Raw genomic sequence first — 19,940 nt, forward strand, 5'->3', positions numbered from 1 at the left:
TCTTGCTCTGGTAAATAGTGCTGCAATGAATATAGGTGTAAGGAAGGGGTTTTTGTATTGTATTTTTGTGTTCCTCGGGTATATTCCTAGGAGTGGTATAGCTGGATCTTATGGGAGCTCAATTTCCAGTTTTTGGAGGAATCTCCATATCGCTTTCCATAAAGGCTGAACTAGATGGCATTCCCACCAGCAGTGGATAAGAGTTCCTTTCTCTCCACATCCCCGCCAACACTGTTTATTCTCATTCTTTGTGATGTGTGCCATTCTCTGTGGTGTGAGGTGGTATCTTATCGTTGTTTTGATTTGCATCTCCCTGATGATTAGTGATGTGGAGCATTTTTTCATGTGTTTTTTGGCCATTTGTATCTTTCCTTTGTCAAAGTGTCTGTTCATTTCTTCTCCCCATTTTTTGATGGGATTAGATGTTTTTTTCTTGTAAAGTTCTGTCAGTGCCTTGTATATTTTGGAGATTAGCCCCTTATCTGATGGGTATTGGGTGAATAGTTTCTCCCACTCATGATGTCCCACAAATGATGTTGGCTCTTGTATCCTGGGCACTATTTCCTTTGAGGTGCAGAAGCTTCTCAGCTTAATATATTCCCATCTGTTAATCTCTGCTTTCACTTGCTTGGAGAGTGCAGTTTCCTCCTTGAAGATGCCTGAAGTCTCAATGTCCTGGAGTGTTTTGCCTATGTTTTGTTCTATATATCTTATGGTTTTGGGTCTGATATCGAGGTCTTTAATCCATTTGGACTTTAACTTCGTACATGATGTTAGCTGGGGGTCAAAGTTCAATTTTTTGCAAGTGGCTATCCAGTTGTGCCAACACCACTTGTTGAAGAGGCTTTCCCTGCTCCATTTAGGATTTCTTGCTCCTCTTTCAAAAATTAGGTGACTGTATGTCTGGGGAACATTTTCAGTATTCAAGCCTATTCCACTGATCTGAGGGCCTGTCCTTATTCCAATATCATGCTGTTTTGATAACTATTGCTCTGTAGTAAAGTTTAAAGTTGGGGAAAGTAATTCCTCCCATATTCTTTTTCCCAATGATTGCTTTAGCTATTCTAGGGTGTTTATTGTTCCAAACGAATTTCAAAAGTGCCTGATCCACTTCTTTGAAGAATGTCATGGGTATCTTTAGAGGGATCGCATTAAATCTGTATAATGCCTTGGGGAGTATTGCCATTTTGATTATGTTAATCCTGCCAATCCATGAGCAGGGTATGCGTTTCCATTTCCGCGTGTCCTCTCTTATTTCTTGGAGCAGAGTTTTATAGTTTTCTTTGTATAGGTCCTTCACGTCTTTAGTCAACTTGATTCCAAGATATTTGAGTTTGTGTGGCACTATTGTGAATGGGGTTGTTTTCTTAATGTCCATTTCATCCTTATTACTATTGCTGTATAAAAAAGCCATTGATTTTTGTGTGTTAATTTTGTAGCCTGCCACCTTGCTATATGAGTCTATTGTTTCTAAAAGCTTTTTGGTAGAGTCTTTAGGGTTTTCTAAGTAGAGTATCATGTCATCTGCAAACAGTGAGGGCTTTACTTCTTCCATTCCTATCTGATTCCCTTGATATCTTTTTCTTGCCTAATCGCTATAGCAAGTACTTCCTGTGCTATGTTGAATAGGGTGGTGAGAGAGAACAGCCTTGTCTTCTGCCAGTATTTAGAGGGAAGGCTTTTAGTTTTTCACCATTGAGGATAATATTTGCCAATAACTTTTGGTAGATGGCCTTAACTATATTGAGAACGGTTCCTTCCATTCCCATCATGCTGAGAATTTTGATCAAGAATGGGTGTTGGAACTTATCAAATGCTTTCTCTGCATCTATTGATATGATCATGTGATTTTTATTTTTCTTGTTGTTGATGTTGTGTATTATGTTGATAGGTTTACGGATGTTAAACTATCCTTGCATTCCTGGGATAAAACCTACTTGATCATAGTGGATGATCTTCTTAATGAGGCATTGAATCCTATTTGCCAGGATTTTGTTGAGGATCTTTGCATCTGCATTCATCAGCGATATTGGTCTGTAATTTTCTTTTTTTGTGGCATCTCTGTCTGGTTTAGGTATCAAGGTGATGTTGGCTTCATAAAAGCTATTTGGAAGTGTTTCCGTTTGTTCAATTTTATGAAAGCGTCTTGTCAGGATTAGTAGTACTTCCTCTTGGAAAGTTTGAAAGAATTCATTAGTGAATCCATCTGGGCCTGGGCTTTTGTTTTTGGGCAGACATTTGATTACCGTTTTAATTTCATCAATAGTGATGGGGGTGTTTATATATGCTACATCCCCTTCCTTCAACCGTGTAAGATTATAAGAGTCCAAGAATTTATCCATTTCTTCCAGGTTCTCATTTTTAGTGGCATAGAGTTTCTCAAAGTAGTTTCTGATTATCCTTTGAATCTCTGTCATATCAGTAGTGATCTCTCCTTTTTCATTCCTAATACAAGTTATCAAGTTTATTTCTCTCTCTCTTTCTTTGTTAGTTTTACCAGTGGTCTATCAATCTTGTTTATTTTTTCAAAGAAACAACTTCTTCTTTCGTTGATCTTTCGGATAGTTTCTTTGGTTTCCACTTTGTTGATTTCTGCTCTCAGCTTTGTTATTTCCTTCTGTCTCCCTATTTTTGGGTCCTTTTGTTGAGCACTTTCTTGTTCTATTAGCTGTGTCATTAAGCTACTCAGGTAAGCTCCTTTTTCCTTCCTGATGTGTGCTTGCAAAGCTATAAATTTTCCTCTCAGTACTGCTTTTGCTGTGTCCCAAAGTTCTGATAGTTTGTGTCTTTATTGTCATTTGTTTCTCGGAACCTTTTGATTTCCTCCTTGATTTCATCTCAGACCCACTGGTTATTCAGTATGAGGCTGTTTAACTTCCAGGTGTTAACGTTTTTCTTCTGAGTCCCTTTGGAATTCACAAATAATTTCAGAGCCTTGTGGTCAGCGAAGGTAGTCTGCAAAATTTCTATCCTCTTGATATTATGGAGGTATGTTTTATGTGCCAGCATGTAGTCTATCCTGGAGAATGTCCCATGTACATTGGAGAAGAATGTGTATCCAGGTTTCTGGGGATGGAATGTCCTATATATATCCACTAGGATTCTTTCTTCCATTTCTCTCCTCAGGTTCAGTATATTTTTGTTGGGTTTCAGTCTGGTTGACCTATCCAGTGTTGACAAAGCCGTATTGAGGTCCCCCACAATTATTCTGTTGTTATTGGTATTACTTTTCAGATTTGTCAACGATTGTATTAAATATTTTGCTGGCCCCTCTTTCGGTGCATATATGTATAGGCGAGTTATTTCTTCCTGCTCTACATACCCCTTGATTAATATAAAATATCCATCTTTGTCCCTTACAACCTTCCTGAGTATAAAGTTTGCATTATCTGATATTAGTATGGCCACTCCAGCTTTTATATGCGTGTTGTTTGCTTGGATAATTTTTCTCCAGCCTTTTATTTTGAGTCTATGTTTGTTCTGACTATTCAGGTGCGTTTCTTGTAGGCAGCAGAAGGTTGGATTGAGTTTTTGGTCCATTTAGCCACTCTGTGTCTCTTAACTGGTGCATTTAGTCCATTGACGTTGAGAGAAAGAATTGTCCTGGGATTTAATGCCATCTTTATATCGAAATTTGGTGTGTCTTTTGGTTAGTCTAGTCTTAAATTTTTCTCTTAAGACTGGTTTTGAGTCTCTAAAGTTTCTGAGCTGTTTTTTGTCTGTGAAACCATGTATTCTTCCATCAAACTGGAAAGTGAGTTTTGTTGGGTACAGTATTCTAGGTGAAGCATTCATTTCTTTCAGTCTTGTCACAACATCCCACCACTGCTTTCTGGCCTTGAGTGTTTTTGGTGACAAGTCTGCTGTAAATCTCAAGGATGCTTGCTTGAACGTAATTTCCCCTTTTGATCTTGCTGTTTTCAGAATTCTGTCTCTATCTGTGGGATTCGTCATTGTGACTAGGATGTGTCTTGGAGTGGTTTTTCTGGGGTCTCTTTTGGTTGGTACTTTTCGAGCATGCAGGATTTGATCACATATATTCTTTAGCTCTGGAAGTTTCTCTTTAATGATGTTCTTGACCGTTGATTCTTCCTGGGTCTCTGGGACTCCAGTGATTCTTAAGTTGTTTCTGTTGAGCTTATCATAGACTTCTATTTTCATCTGTTCCCATTCTTTGACTAATTTTTTCATTGTCTGTTTATTTGCTTTAAGTTTTTTTTCCAATCTCTCCCACTGTATGGAATTGTTATGTATCTCATCTTCCATAGCACCAAGTCTATTCTCAGCTTCTGTTACCCTGTCCCAGAGCTTATCCATTTTGTCATTCACTTCGTTTACTGACTTTTTCAGGCCTGTTAGTTGACATGTTATTTCAGTTTAGAGTTTTGTGATTTCTGTCTTCATATTTTCTTGGTTCTTATTAGTGTTCTGTTCAACTCAATCGATGGTTTCTTTGAGTTCGTTGAGGATCTTCCATATTGCTAGTCTAAAGTCCTTATCTGAGAGGTTGATTAGTTGGTTGGTTATTATCTGGTCATCAGAATTGTCATCTTCATTCTCTATGTCTGATGCTGGCCTGCGTTGTTTCCCCATTGTCACACTTTTATTGTGGGTTTTTCTACATGTTGTGGTGGTATTCATTGGCTATATGATGCAGGCAGCCACACTCCTCTGGCTCCGCCCTTTCTGGATGGGCCGACTTGTCTCTAAGGGAGGGGAGTCCTCCGTGGATGAAGCCTCACACAGGATCAAATCTTAGGCCCGAGCATGCAACAGAGAAGACAGTCCGGAGAGAAATGCTTGCTTCTGTGATCCAGCACAGTTCTTAGTGTGATTTTTTTCTTCTTGTTGCGATGGTGTTCTTTTCTTAGAAAGAGCGCACAGCCGCATAGTGAAGTGGAGCTAAGTGCTCTGCTGGAGCCTCTTTTCTGCCCATTCCCAAGAGGTTCATGCAAGAGGACAGTAGACAGAGAGACACAGGCTGCACTCACAGTTTTTCACAGTCCGGCCCCACTGGGCAGGTGTAGTTTCCTGAATTTTTATTTTTTACATCATCTTTTATTTCTTGAAGCAGCGTTTTATAGTTTTCTAGTATAGGTCTTTCAGCTCTTTAAGTTTACTCCAAGGTATTGATTTTCGGAAGCACAATTATGAATGGGATTGCTTTCTAATATATCCTTTTTGTCTTTCATTTTTTGTATAATGATCTTAATAATCTTGTAGGCTGCCACTGTCCATTGTTTCTAGAAGCTTATTGGTAGAGTCTTTAAGATTTTCTAAACATAATATGTCATCTCCAAACAGTAAGAGTTGGACTTCTTCCTTTCCTATCTCAATGCCCTTGATATCATTTTCTTGCTTAATTGCTATGGTAAACACTATAACTGCTATGGTAAGTACTATATTCAATAGAAGTTTTGAGAGAGGATACTTCTGTCTTTTGCCAGATTTTAGAGGAAAGGCTTTTAGTTGTTCTTCAATGACTATGTTTGCTATGGACTTGTGTTAAATGGCTTTTACTATATTGAGGAAGATTCCTTCAATTCCTATCTTGTTGAGAGTTTTTATGTGTGCTAAACTTTGTCAAATGCTTTTCTGCATTTATTGCTATCATATGTTTCCAGAATTAGGAGAAGGCCACCCTCACTCCAAAATAGTCCTGATGATATCATCCCTCATATCAACATACATGTAATTTTGTCAGATTGAGGTCTCTGAAGAGAATTATAGCAGAGTGGCAAAGTATGGCTATAAGCAAAGTGGCAATTATGGGTGATGGATGTAACATGCATGGCTTTGGCAGGACCTGGACTTGGCCCACACTATCCTCTTGAGATTATCTTCTTTTACCTTCTCTCAATTTCTAAGTTTTATCTTGTGACTTGAAATTTGAATTAACAAATGACCTATAGCATCTGCACCTGCTTAAGTTTCTAAGCATTTGTTTGTCAATACTTGGAAACAATTTGTAGTACTTTCAAATTTAATTTCACAGGTGTTTGGCAAGATTTTTTGGTCCCAGTATCTATCAGGTACATGCTGGGACAAAATGTTAAATATTATGGGTATTCAGGTTAATAACAGATTCAGAACAATCTCTTTAGTGGCTAAATAGTACAGCATGTAGTATGCTGCTTGCTTGGCACATGATCAACCCAAGTTTATCCCCAGTTTCCCTTGTGGTCTTCTGTGCACTGACAGAAATAATTCCTAATCCAGGTAATTCCTGAACATAAACAGGTGTGAGGAAAAACTGTTCACCCTCTTTGAGCACTGATGGTGGTGATGAGGAGTACACATTTATAATTAACTAATGTCAGGTCGTGTCAACTTCAAACAAGCATGTGAGGTAATCTGGATTTCAATTTTACAAGTGTCTCAAAGCACTTTTGCTCCAACATCTACAATATTGGTTCATATTTACCAATGTCTGGCAGTCTCCAAGCTGCCTTGCTATGGGTCAGGTGACTAGGTAATCTTTAGAAGATGCTGGAACATCAGAAACAGAGCACATCTTCAAGGACTAAATTGGGGAAGGTTGGCAATTAACTGTCTATGCTTTAGAAGGTTCGCTATGTGTTTTCTGACATTAAGTGTTCATTTTGGCCTCCTGCCAAAGGACTAGGATAGTTGAGTCTGTTTGGCTAAGTTTAAGTCAGGGGTGCCCAAACTTTTTAAACAGGGCATTAGTTCACTGTCCCTCAAATTTTAGATGGCCAGATTATATTTTATTAAATATGAACAAATTCCTATGCATATTGCACATATCTTATTTTGAAGTAAAAAAAAAGACAAAAACAAATTTAAAATGAAGAAAAAGTAAAATTAAATCAACAAAGTTACCAGTTTTTAATAAGATCTATGGGCCTGCTTTTGGCTAATCAGATGGTCAATGTCAGGTTCCATATTTGTCACTGATAGTCATAACAAGTAGTGTAAATGTACATCAGTTAATAGTAAAATAGAAATATACATACAGTGCTACAAAAACAATATACTAGTAATAACTTTGTGCACACAGAGTCATAACAAATTACACCGCCCACCTATGGAATCTGATAAGTATCTCTCAATGCAGCCTTACCAGTCCACATCATTTCAACCTCAAAGTGCCCATATTGGTGGAACTATGCTTTTACCTCAGGCTCAGACTAGTATGGTGTAGGAATTGGCATAATTACATAATTGGTTCTTCCACCACACTATCTTATGCAAATCAAATTGTGGTCTGTGAATTTGCACAGGATTTGGATTGCATAGATGAGAAGACCCATGTTACAAATTCCACTGTAGGAAAAAAAGAAAGCATGTATGCCTTTTTTCTTCCAAATCTAATGCAAGTTCAGCCATAAAAGCATATGGCTGAACTTGCACTGCTCAGAGATCTCGAGTGTGAAGCGGGGTTTACACAGCACACAATATACAACATCATACACAACTGAATAGAAATCAGAATATAAATGCATTATCAATGAAATTGGGTGTCCTACTTCTCAGCTATATGCAGAGCCAAATTAAGTTCCCATAGGGCCCAAGGCAGATTACCAGTTTTGGTCCCCCATGTGATAACACCGAACACTGGCCATTTGCATTAACACTGAGCATTTACAATAATCATTACCACTGAGCACTATTTGCATGGTCTCTGTGCTGTGACCATTTGTATTACCTCTGAGCCCTGACTATTTGTGTCTTGACTGTGATGCAACACCCCAGAAACGACCCCAACTAACTAACCAACTTAAAAAAATGGTTCTCCTAACTTCAAAAGAGGAGGCAGTACGGAAATGATATCCAGAGACTTTAGAGAGGAGGGCAGAAGGATAAGCCCATGATATGACGCTTACCACAAAGAATGGTAGAACATTAACTGCAATGACAACTACATCACAATGATAGTGTGTGTGTGTGAGAGAGAGAGGTAGAATTTCTGTCTCTAAAACAGGCAGGGGTGGAGGTGAAGGAGGAGGGAAATGGGGAACATTGGTGGTGAGAAAGTTACACTGGTTAAGACTGATGAACATTCGATGACTGAAACCCAACCACAACATTCCTGTAAACATGATGCTCAAAGAAATTATTAAAAGAAAGGCTCTCTTCAAAAAAGGCACCCCATCTGCAAAACAACAAACAATACCTTCCTAACTTCAGAAGGAAAAGCTAGCCTTAACCGAAAAAAAGCACTACTAACTGCAAAAAGAACAAAACGAACAACGAACAAATAAAAAACAACCAAACAAAAACTTGTAACAAAAAAATCGACCGTATTTTCCAGTGTATAAGACAACCGGGAATATAAGACGATCCCCTAATTTTACCGTTAAAACATAGGCTTAGGCCTATATTCACTGTATAAGACAGAACATTCCTGTGCTGCAACTGTATGTACCACAGTGAGCCAATCACAACAAGCAAAGGTTCAAAGGTTATACTGTAATAGACATCCTCTCTGACTCTGGCCAATCTGAGGAGGCTTTTTACAGTGTAGATTTGGGTACAGAACATTGTATAATTTGCATGCATCAAAAGCCTGCTTGGGGGGCCGGAGAGATAGCATGGAGGTAAGGTGTTTGCCTTTCATGCAGAAGGCCATCGGTTTGAATCCTGGGTTCCCATATGGTTCCCCCCGAGCCTGCCAGGAGCAATTTATGAGCATGGAGCCAAGAGTAACCCCTGAACACTGCCGGGTGTGACCTAAAACACACACACACACACACTTTCTCTCTCTCTCTCTCTCTCTCTCTCTCTCTCTCTCTCTTGCTTGCGCGTGCCACACACACACACACACAAGCCTGCTTGGATTGGCTGAGTTATAGAGGCGGTCCGAGCAGTCTTGCAGTGATTGGTGCAGGATCGAGTTGGAAAATTCGTTTTGTGGCAATATCCTAACGATTTTCATTTAGCGGCATATCAAAACGTTTTTCAGGATATACTCGGCGTATAAGACGACCCCCAATTTTTGGTTGACCTTTTTTCTTTTCAAAAGTCATCTTATACACCGAAAAATATGGTAACTTGTTTGATTTTGGGGGTGTGGCAGAACTGGTGCCACTCAGGGGTTACTCCTGGCTCTGCACTCAGAAATTACGTCTGGCAAGCTCAGGTAATCATATGGGATGCTGTGGATCAAACCCCGGTTGTCTTTGGCAGGCTGCATGTGGCCAGCGGGCTGTAGTTTGGGGACCCTGGTTTAAGCACACATCAGTCTGCCCATTTTTACCTTAGCTGGTAAGCATGAAACTAACTTCAAGAATTCTTTTTATTGGGGCCACAGAGATAGCATGAAGGTAGGGCATTTGCCTTGCATGCAGAAGGATGGTGATTCGAATCCCGGCATCCCATATGGTCCCCTGAGCCTGCCAGGAGCGACTTTTGAGCAGAGCCAGGAGTAACCTTTGAGCGCTGCTGGGTGTGACCCCCCAAAAAAGAATTCCTTTTATTATTTATCTAAAAAAATATAAAAGATGGTATCTCCCAATTTTTAGGTGTTTTTGTAGCCAGTTACATTTCTCTATCAATTGTTTCTAGGCGCTTCTTCGGGGTCTTCTAAATATACTAGATATATTGTTTACAAATAGTGAAGATTTTATTTCTTCTTTCCAAATTGTAATACATTTTAGTTTGTTTTCCAATTGCTGTAGTGAAGACATATAATAATCTATAGAATAAAAGTGGATTGAGATCTTGTGCATGATCTCAGAGGGAAAAACTTCAAGTTTTTATTATTAAGAATGATGATGGGGGCCTGGAGAGATAGCACAGTGGCATTTGCCTTGCAAACAGCCGATCCAGGACCAAAGGTGGTTGGTTTGAATCCCGGTGTCCCATATGGTCCCCCGTACCTGCCAGGAGCTATTTCTGAGCATACAGCCAGAAGTAACCCCTGAGCACTGCTGGGTGTGGCCCAAAAACCAAAAAAAAAAAAAAGAATGATGATGGAATCCAGAACTCTCCCAAGAAAATGAGCAGGCAACATACTGGCATAGGGGTCTTTTTTGTGACTCAGAAGAGCCATATTCACTCCAGGTCAACATGCTCCAAAAGAGATAGAAACAACAGGGCAAGGGGTGGAGTCTTTTAGCCACACAGTCTGGAGAAGTCAAAACAGAAAGACAGACTGCCCTCTTTGCAACTCAAAAGAACAATTTTCACCCCTGTCAGTGCATCTCAAGGGAAACAGAAGCACCAGCACAAGGGGAGGGGCTTTATAGCAATTCCCAATCAACTAATGCATTCCAAAGCATTGCAATTTTTGAGGCAGTGAGCCACAATGCAACTCATAACAAACACTACTACAGTTCAATGGTCACAATGGGAAAGCAATGCAGAACCCCACGATGCTTAGTGAATTAAGATGGTAATTTTGAAGACACAATTAGTATCAGTCACCTATATAACCTCTCTGATAACTTTAGAGAGAAATTTGAAAATGTTAAGTACTCAAAGAAGCCATGGAATGAAAAAGTCAATAAGAGGATATGAGAATAGAAATGAGAACTTTCCAGAATTGAAGATTGCATGGACTCACTCATATCTTGCATGCCTGAAGAATACCAGCAAAAGGAGACACATATAAAAACACTCCAAGGCACACCTTAGTCACAATGATGAAAACTATAGAGATAGAATATTGAAAGCAACAAGATCATAAAAGGAAGTTGGCATCATCTGAGGGGAGAGACCTATAGTCCTGGATCTGAACCTGGATCCTCCAGGATTCTAGCAGAACTCACAGTCCAGCTACACCAAGCTCTAGGCAGTCTGTCACCTCCTCTCTCTTCCACCTACCCTCCTTTTACAGAACCACAATTGCGTCTTGCAAAAATATTCCACTTTATATATAATAATTCCAGGCACTCGGGCTTAGCACATCTTTCAGACAATAGAGTCAAAATTCGGAGGTGAGCATCACCCCCCCAAGGACTAAAACAGGGTGAAAGTACAACTCCCTCTACAGTAGCCTGAACACTAGAGTGACTAGGAGGTGAGCACCACCACCAAAAGACTAAAACAGGTTGTAGGCCCAGTTCCTTCCAGAGCAGATGCAGCTGCTGAGTAACACTTGCCAAAAAGGACAAATCAGGGTGGAGGCCCAGCTCCCATAGCAGCAGTTTGAACCCCTGAGTGCAAGGCTGCTCAAAAGGTCAACAATTGGGTATAGGTCTAGCTCCCTTCATGGCAGCAGGAGGAGGGAAGTGCCTCCCACCCAAAAGGACAAAAAGAGGGTGGAGGCTCAGCTCCACACGCTGCACCTGGGGCAGGTGAGTACCCTCCCTATTCAAAAAGAAAACTGAGTGGAATCCCAGCTCCATTCATAGCAGCAACAACTCCTTGAGTGTCCGACAGGTGAGCACCCCCTATCCAAAAAGAGAAAATCTGGGTTGAGATCCAGCCCCCTCCTTGGCAACTGGAGCAAGTGAGCTCCACCCAATCAAAAGGACAAAAATAGTGTAGAGGCCCAGCTCTCTCAGCAACAGACAATCCCCTGAGTAATGAGGAGATAAGCACCCATCCCCACACAAAAGGACAAAATCTGAGTGGAGGCCAAGCTTCTTCCATGGCAGGCAAGGCAATAAAGCACTACACACACAAAAGGGCAAAAAGAGAATGGAGAAAAAACTTCCTGTAGAGGAGCTGGCTCAGGTGAGTGCCACACACACAAAAGGGACAGAAAGGATGAAGGCACAGCTCACTCTGAGGCAGCTGGGCACCTTGAGTAATGAACAGGTGAGTGCCACTCCAAACCCCAAAGGACAAAAATTCTATAGAAATCCAGCTTCCTCAGTCAGCAGGTACCCCTTGATTGATGAGTAGGTGAGCACCTTCATGCCCAAAATACCAAAAACTGGCTGGAGGTCTAGCTCCCTCCATGGCAGTTGCAGCAAAGAACAAAATTAGGGTGGAGGCCTATCTCCCAAAGCTGCAGCCAGACATATTGGCTGACAAGCAGGTGAAAAATCCGCCATTACCCCCAAAAGAAACAGATGGAAACCCAGATCTCTCATTGGCAGCAGAAAACCCTTGAGTGACAAGTAGTTGAGTGTCCCTCACAACCAAAAAGAGCAAAAACTGGTTGGTGGCCCAGCTCCTCAGCTGCATCCTAACACCTTGAGTATAAAACATGTTAAGGACACCCACCAAATAGAGAAAACCCTGGCGGCAGCCAAGGTCACTCCAGGACAGCATAAAACTGGTGAATGACAAGCAGTTGAGTGTCCCCACTCAAAATGACAAAACAGGGTGGAGGTCCAGCTCACTCCATGGCAACCGGAACCCCTTGAGTGATGATAAAGTGATCACTCCCCACCAAAAAATAGGGTGGAGACACAGATTTCTCCACAGCAGTCAGAACCCTTGAGAGACCAAAAAGACAAAAACAAGGTGAAGGAACAACTCCCTTAACTGCAACTAGAACAAGTTGAGTGCCACCTGCTCAAAAAGACAAAACTGGGTGGATGCCTGTTGAATCTGGGTTAACCTGTCTTCACCCTAATCAAAGATGGCTTTTTCTTTACATGTATTCATCCGACCTGGGTGGAAATAACCTGTGGATAGGCTCAATCTGTTCTTCATCCATGGAGGTGATCCAATTCTTCCCAATAAAGACTGTGGTTTTGGCAGATCTTGCTCTCTCAGCATAATGGAAAGACCCCCAGACATGTTTTATCTCACAAACTTGATTTCCTGCTGCAGCCCTGTTTCCAGACTTGCATCCACAATCCCCTAAGGATTGTAGTGTGAGAAATTATCTCCATCTGGTGCTTAGAACAGAGACCTCAACAATAGTGGGTGAGATGATTTCTGGGTGAAACAAGTAGATAATTAGGTGGATAATTCCCCGTTGGGTAAGATTCATAATATCCTTTCGGAGTGGGGCTGGAGAGATAGCATGGAGGTAGGGTGTTTGCCTTACATCCAGAAGGACGGTGGTTTGAATCCTTGCATCCCATATGTTCCCCCTCCATGTCTGCCAGGGGTGATTTCTGAGCCCAGAGCCAGGAGTAACCCCTGAGTGCTGCATATCCTTTTGGATCAAGGCTATGGTAATGTACAGGCTTTGGAACAGAGACTTTGACCTTTCTTCGTGTCTCTTACCATATTTTTATATCTTTACCATGTCCTTTACAGGAGTAGTAATATGTAAACTAGGCAGTTTGTCATTACTCTTAGTAGGCTTTATGCTATTCCTTTTTTATATATTCTATTATGGGATGCACAGGCCAAACTTTTCTAAAAGTCTTCCACATCAGAAAGTAAGAACCTTCACAGTGGTAGTACATGCTCAAACTATAAGCACCCAGATGCCAATAATTCCCAGCCTACCACTGGCATTAAATCTGAGAAATAACCATCTGCTGAGACTAATATATAGCATGGAAGGAATGCTGCAGATAAACTGGCAACTGCTTCTTCAGACCCAAGTACTAAAATGGCACTGTAGGAATGCCACCATCCCTCCCCTACTGTAGCCCAGCAGAGAGTGCTAGAGATGCAGCTCCTCTGCCCCCGCCCATCATAAGGAAAATTAACCCCCATCCTATGTGGCTCAGTCGATTTAAAAAATGCCTGTTCACAGTATGAGCCAATGTATGAGTTTTGTATTGAATTCTTTACTAATTAGAGCAAGGGTGGAATTTGTACCTCTTAGGATTTTCATACAATTGCTAAGACCTACCTGAGCCCCTCACAGCACATGCAGAGGACTATGTGGCTCAGTGATGAAATTAAAACCAAGATTTACATTTTATGTCATCCTGCAAGTGTAATTTCAGGGGATTATTTGAATTATGAAAAAATTTTGGGTGAAACTTTAAATTGTATTACAAAGCAATAGTCATGGCATTGGAATAAAGACAGACATTCAGATCAGTGCAATAGAATTGAGTATTCACAAAATGTTCCCCAGACTTACAATCAATTAATCTTTGATAAATGGGCAAGAAATGCAAATATAGCAAGGAAAGCCTCTTCAACAAGTAGTGTTGGCACAACTGGTTAGCCACTTGCAAAACAAAAACAAAAACAAAAACAAATGCAGACCCCCATTTAACACCATGCACAAAGGCCAAATCTAAATGGATTAAATACCTTGATATCAGGCCTGAACCCATAAAGTATATAGAAGAACACATAGGTAAAAGACTCCATGACATTGAGACTAATGGCATCTTCAAGTAGGAAACAGTACTCTCCAAACAAGTGGAAGCAGAGATAAACAAATGGAACTATATTAAGCTGAGATGCCTCTGCACCTCAAAAGAAATAGTGCCTAGGATCCAAAAGCCACCTACTGAATGGGAGAAGCTATTCACCCAATACCCATTAAATAGGGGGCTAATATAAAAAATATACAAGATAATGACAGAAATTAACAAGAAAAAAATCTAACCCCATCAAAAAATGGAGAGAAAAAATGAACAGACACTCCACAAAGAATAAAACAAATGGCCAAAAGGCACATGAAAAAATGCTCCACATCACTAATCATCAGGGAGATTCAAATCAAAACAACAATAAGTACCATATGACACCAAAGATTGGCACACATCGCAAAGAACAAGAACAGTCAGTGCTGGCAGGGATGTGGGGAGAAAGGAACTCTCATTCACTGCTGGTGGGAATGCCATCTAGTCCAGCCTTTATGGAAAACAATATGGAGAGTTCTCAAAAAAGTGGAAATTAAGCTTGCATATGATCAAGCTATACCACTCCTAGGGATATACCCTAGGAATAAAAAAATCTCAATGCAAAAATGCCTTCCTCACATCTATATTCATTGCAGTACTATTTACAATAGCCAGACTCTGGAACAACCAAGATGTCCTTCAACAGGCTAAAGAAACTGTGGTACATATACACAATGGAATATTATGCAGCTGTCAAGAGAGATGAAGTCATAAAATTTACCTATACATGAATGCACATGGAAACTATTTTGCTGAGTGAAATAAGTCAGAGGGAGAGAGAGGGACAGAATAGTCTCACTCATCTATGGGTTTTAAGAAAAATAAAAAAAATATTATTGTAATAATGCCCAGAGACAGTAGAAATGAGGGCCAGAAGCACAGGCTCACAGTATGAAGATCATCACAAAGAGTGGGTAGTGCAGTTAGAGAAATAACTACACTTACAACTAGCATGACAATGCTAATGAGTGAGAGAAGTAGAATGACTGTCTGGAATACAGGCAGGGGGTGGGGAAGGAGGGAGATGAAGGCATTGGTGATGGGAATGTTGCACTGGTGAAGGGGGGTGAATCCAACTACAATCGTACTTGTAATCATGGTGCTTAAATATATTATTAAAAAAAGAAAATCATAGCAATAATAATAAAAAAAAGAAAAAATTTTGGATGAGGGACCTTACAGACAGGCAACAGGTCCTTACAGTTTGTGCATCCCTCCACAGACAGGTGACTCTACCTTATGCTGTTTTAGTGCTGGTCCATGAGATGGCGCTGTGTGTTTGGGAAAGATTGATGGATATATTGAATTTAAAGGTTGCTCTACAAAGATTTTTCAAGGCGCTTCAGAGCCATATGCAAAATTCTTGAATAAACTGATGGATGCTACCCAGAGCCAAGTTAGAGGTAAGGAATCACAGCAGCACCTGATTAAAAACATTAGCTTTGGAGAATGTCAATGAAGACTAACAGGTGATCTTGCACCCCATTAGAGATAAAGATGATTTAATGGGGTTTCCACAAGCTTGTCAAAATGTTGGATCCATTGAGCATAAGGCTCATGTCAATGCTATAGCGACCTATTCTGTATAGAGACAGGCTGGGGAGAATCTGGATGGATCAGGCTATCCTTGCAGAGAACACAGAGCCTCTCACAATACCCCTCCCTTTAAGGGGACCACTGGAACTTGTCCAAGATTGGTAAAAGAAACCATTGGGCAAGAGACTGCCATTGATTTGTTTTCATGTCTCAGGAAACTGGAGAAGAGGCCAACCTCCGGCTTCATGAGTTCAGGGCAAATGCTTTGACTATGAGGGTAATTTTGCAGTGACTGCAGGATTCCTTATGGACATGTTTCCTTGAGACTAATACCAAATAATTCAGTCTTGGAAAACTGGGCAAAGGACCAGCCCTAAGTACCACAGAATCAGGGGACATTTTCATCTGCAATCCCCCTCCCCAGTCTAGACCATCAGAGCTGTGATCAATAGATTCACTGCAACATGTGACTGCAGGAAGTTGTGTCTTGGATATTCCCTGCCATGAGACAGTGACCATAACATTTGTCCAATGCCCCTATAAATTAAAACCTGGCATAACTCACAGTACTAAGTACTGTGAGTATGCTCATGGAGCGCAGCCTAACTATTCAAGGAATAACAGGGATAATAAATTATTATCCCTGAAATAAAATTGTCATTTTTGTGCTGACTAGACTTTTGAGAATGGAGAGTGAAATGCCCACGTTCTGTTGCTCCCCTTCGTAATACCTGGCCATTCTGATTGTCCTAGAATTGAAGGCTTTGGTATTACCAACCTTTATGCTTCTGCTAATACCCTGATGGCCTTTATCTCTAAATATATACAGGCAGATTACCTACTGGCAACCCTTGAGATTCATAGCAAGAAATATTTTTTTTTGGTTTTTGGGTCACACCCGGCAGCACTCAGGGATTACTCCTGGCTCTAAGCTTAGAAATCGCTCCTGGCAGGCTCGGGGAACCATATGGGACGCCGGGATTCAAACCACCGTCCTTCTGCATGCAAGACAAATGCCCTACCTCCATGCTATTTCTCTGGCCCCATAACAAGAAATTTAAAGGTATGTTTAACACATGTGTAGAAGTTTATATCATCTCTTTGCAACACTGGTCCCGTAATTGGACCTTGCAAGAAATATTTTATGGCCTAGAAGGAATAGGTATTCTGTTCAAACCTGTCTGACAGAATGCTAGGCAATTAAAATACATTGGCCCAGAAGAACAATTAACCACTCTTCTGCCACACATAGCTCCCATTTCTCTGAATCTATGGGGCCGAGGTATACATAACCAGTGGGATGCTGAATATTATATCCCTTGTCCAACCACCTCCCTGGCTACTAGGTCAGAGGCCTCACATTTTTAATTGGGGCTGCTCAAGTTCAGCGCTTACCACCAATCCACATTCAGTGGAAATCCCACTGTGGATGACACAGTGGCCCCTAAACAACACAGAATTAAAGTCACTAATAGAATTGGTAGGGGGGGAAGATTAAACTGGGACATATTAAAACCTCATTTTCAGAATGGAATTATCCACATTTTGTTATACAAAAGAAGTCAGGCAAATGGTGGCTGCTGATTTAATAAATGTTAATCCTGGGGCCAGTGAGATAGCACAGTAGTAAGGCATCTGCCTTTCTGATTTACCTCAGGGAATGACCAACTCACCTACCATGTGCCACTATTTTGTTGATATGGTTTTACATGCTGCTCTCTCAATGTTTTTTATGTATATTATCCATTATATTGACAATATCTTGCTAGGGTGTTCCACGGACAGGAGCTTCAGGGTTTATATAATGACATTTTCACATGTTTTCTGGCAGCTGGTTTATAGGTTGACACAAAAATCTGGGGCCAAAGAGATATCATGGAGGTAAGCGTTTGTCTTGCATGCAGAAGGATGGTGGTTTGAATCCTGGCATCCCATATGGTCCCCTGTGCCTGCCAGGGGCGATTTCTGAGCATGGAGCCAGGAGTAACCCCTGAGCGCTGCCGGGTGTGACCCCAAAACAAAACCAAAACCAAAATCAGACACTTTTTCATATTAATAAATGGGCTATGTCCTACACTACAGTGCATCCCAGAAAAACTCCAATTATCAGAAAAATCTCAGAACTCTTAGAGATTTTAAAAAACTGTTGGGAGACATTAATTGAAATCATCCCTCCCTTGGAATTCCCAATTCTGAGCTTAGAAACCTATTACACACCTTGGAAGGGGATTCTGCACTGGTAAGCCTTAGGAAATTAACTTCTGAAGCTCAGAAGAAAATAGACTTTTTCATGAAACACCTCCAAAAGTTTTATCTTTCAAGGTTCACACTGGAGAAAAAGTATATTTACTTCTCTTCGCAAACCCTAATCTGCAAGTGTTGCAGCCTCACTTTAATTATCAGAACACCCATTAGCTCTAAATATGGCAGAATAAAGTGAGGCTGTTTGTTTTGTAAATAGAGCCATTCTAATGGTCCAGACAATTAGGCTATGGAGGCACTTGCAGATTGGAGTTTGCAAAGAGAAGTAAATATACTTTTTCTCCAGTATGAATTCTGATTTTATAGTTCTGCAACTTCCAAAAAAGTAAGCCAAATCCATTCTGACCCTCAATGAGGCTCTTCAAAAAGCTGTAGCTGATTTCTCAGAAGTAATCCACTTCCATTACCCCACTGGAAGAGCCTTGGGTTATTTCAGAAGAATGCATTTTATAATATCTTCAATAATACATATTACCCCCAAATCTAATGCCCTCATTTTTTATCGATGGTTTATCTTCAAGGAACAGTAGTATCTCTGGCACCTCACTAATCACAGTAGTGTCAATAAATTATAAGTCTGTTCAACAGGTGGAACTCACCACATGGGTTTCCTTTCTTTCCCAATTTTCAAGACCATGTAACACAGTGAGTGGCTCAGTATATGTGGTTGCACTTTTCCCTCGAGTTGTCACTGACTCCCTAAAAGCCCATGACCATGTTGTAGTTCAGGATTTGCTTCAGAAATTACAAGCCAATTTTCAGAAGTGATCTGAGCCTATATTGTTTTTGTTTTCCTTTTTCAAATCTACTTTTTTAAAAGAGTATATTTAACATAGTTGACATAGTTGATTGTAATACATTTGTTTCTGTATAAGTGGGAGCAAACTTATTTTTATTTTTATAGAATATCTTTATTTAAACACTGTGATTACAAACATGATTGCAGTTTGGTTTTAGTCATAAAGAACACTCCTTTCATCAGTGCAATTACCCAACACCAATGCCCATATCTTCCTCCTTCCTCACCCCCCTCCTGTATTTGAAACAGGCTTTCTACTTCCCTTACTCACTGACATTGTTATGATAGCTCTCAGTATAGCCTTCTTGCCCTTATCTCTGAGAATTATTTCAATGTCTTTTATTTTTCTTAAAACCTATAGATGCGAGAATTCTGTATCTCTCCTTCTCTCTCTGACTTATTTGACTCAGCATAATAGATTCCATGTACATCCATGGAAAATTTCATGATTTCATCTTTTCTGATGGCTGCATAATATTTTATTGTGTATATGTACCATAGTTTCTTTAGGCATTTATCTGTTAAAGGGACTCTTGGTTGTTTCCAGAGTCTGGTTATTGTCAATAGCACTGCAATGAATATAGGCGTGAGGAAGGCATTTTTGTATTGAGTTTTTGAGTTCCTAGAGTATAGCCTTAGGAGTGGTATAGCTGGATCAAATGGGAGCTCAATTTCCAGCTTTTTGAGGACTCTCCATATTGTTTTCCATAAAGGCTGGACTAGATGGCATTCCCACCAGCAGTGAATGAGAGTTCCTTTCTCCCCACATCCCTGCCAGCACTGACTGTTCTTTTTCTTTGTGATGTGTGCTAGTCTCTGTGGTGTGAGATGGTACTGATTGTTGTTTTGACTTGCACCTCCCTGATGATTATTGATGTGGAGCATTTTTTCATGTGCATTTCTGCCATTTGTATTTCTTTTTTTTAGAAATTGTCTGTTCATATCTTCTCATTTTTGATGGGGTTAGATTTTTTCTTGTTAAGTTTTGTTAGTAACTTGTATATCTTAGATATTAGCCCCTTATCTGATGAGAAGAGACAGCTAGAACCCATAAAAAGATATTGTTTATAAAAATTGTTGTAATCAAACCTAGGATGTATGAAACTAGACACAGCAGCCTATCAGTTGTGGGTGGAGCTTGGAAAAACAAAACCAGT

This window comes from Suncus etruscus, chromosome X (assembly GCF_024139225.1).
Source record: "Suncus etruscus isolate mSunEtr1 chromosome X, mSunEtr1.pri.cur, whole genome shotgun sequence".
Classification (NCBI taxonomy): Eukaryota; Metazoa; Chordata; class Mammalia; order Eulipotyphla; family Soricidae; genus Suncus; species Suncus etruscus.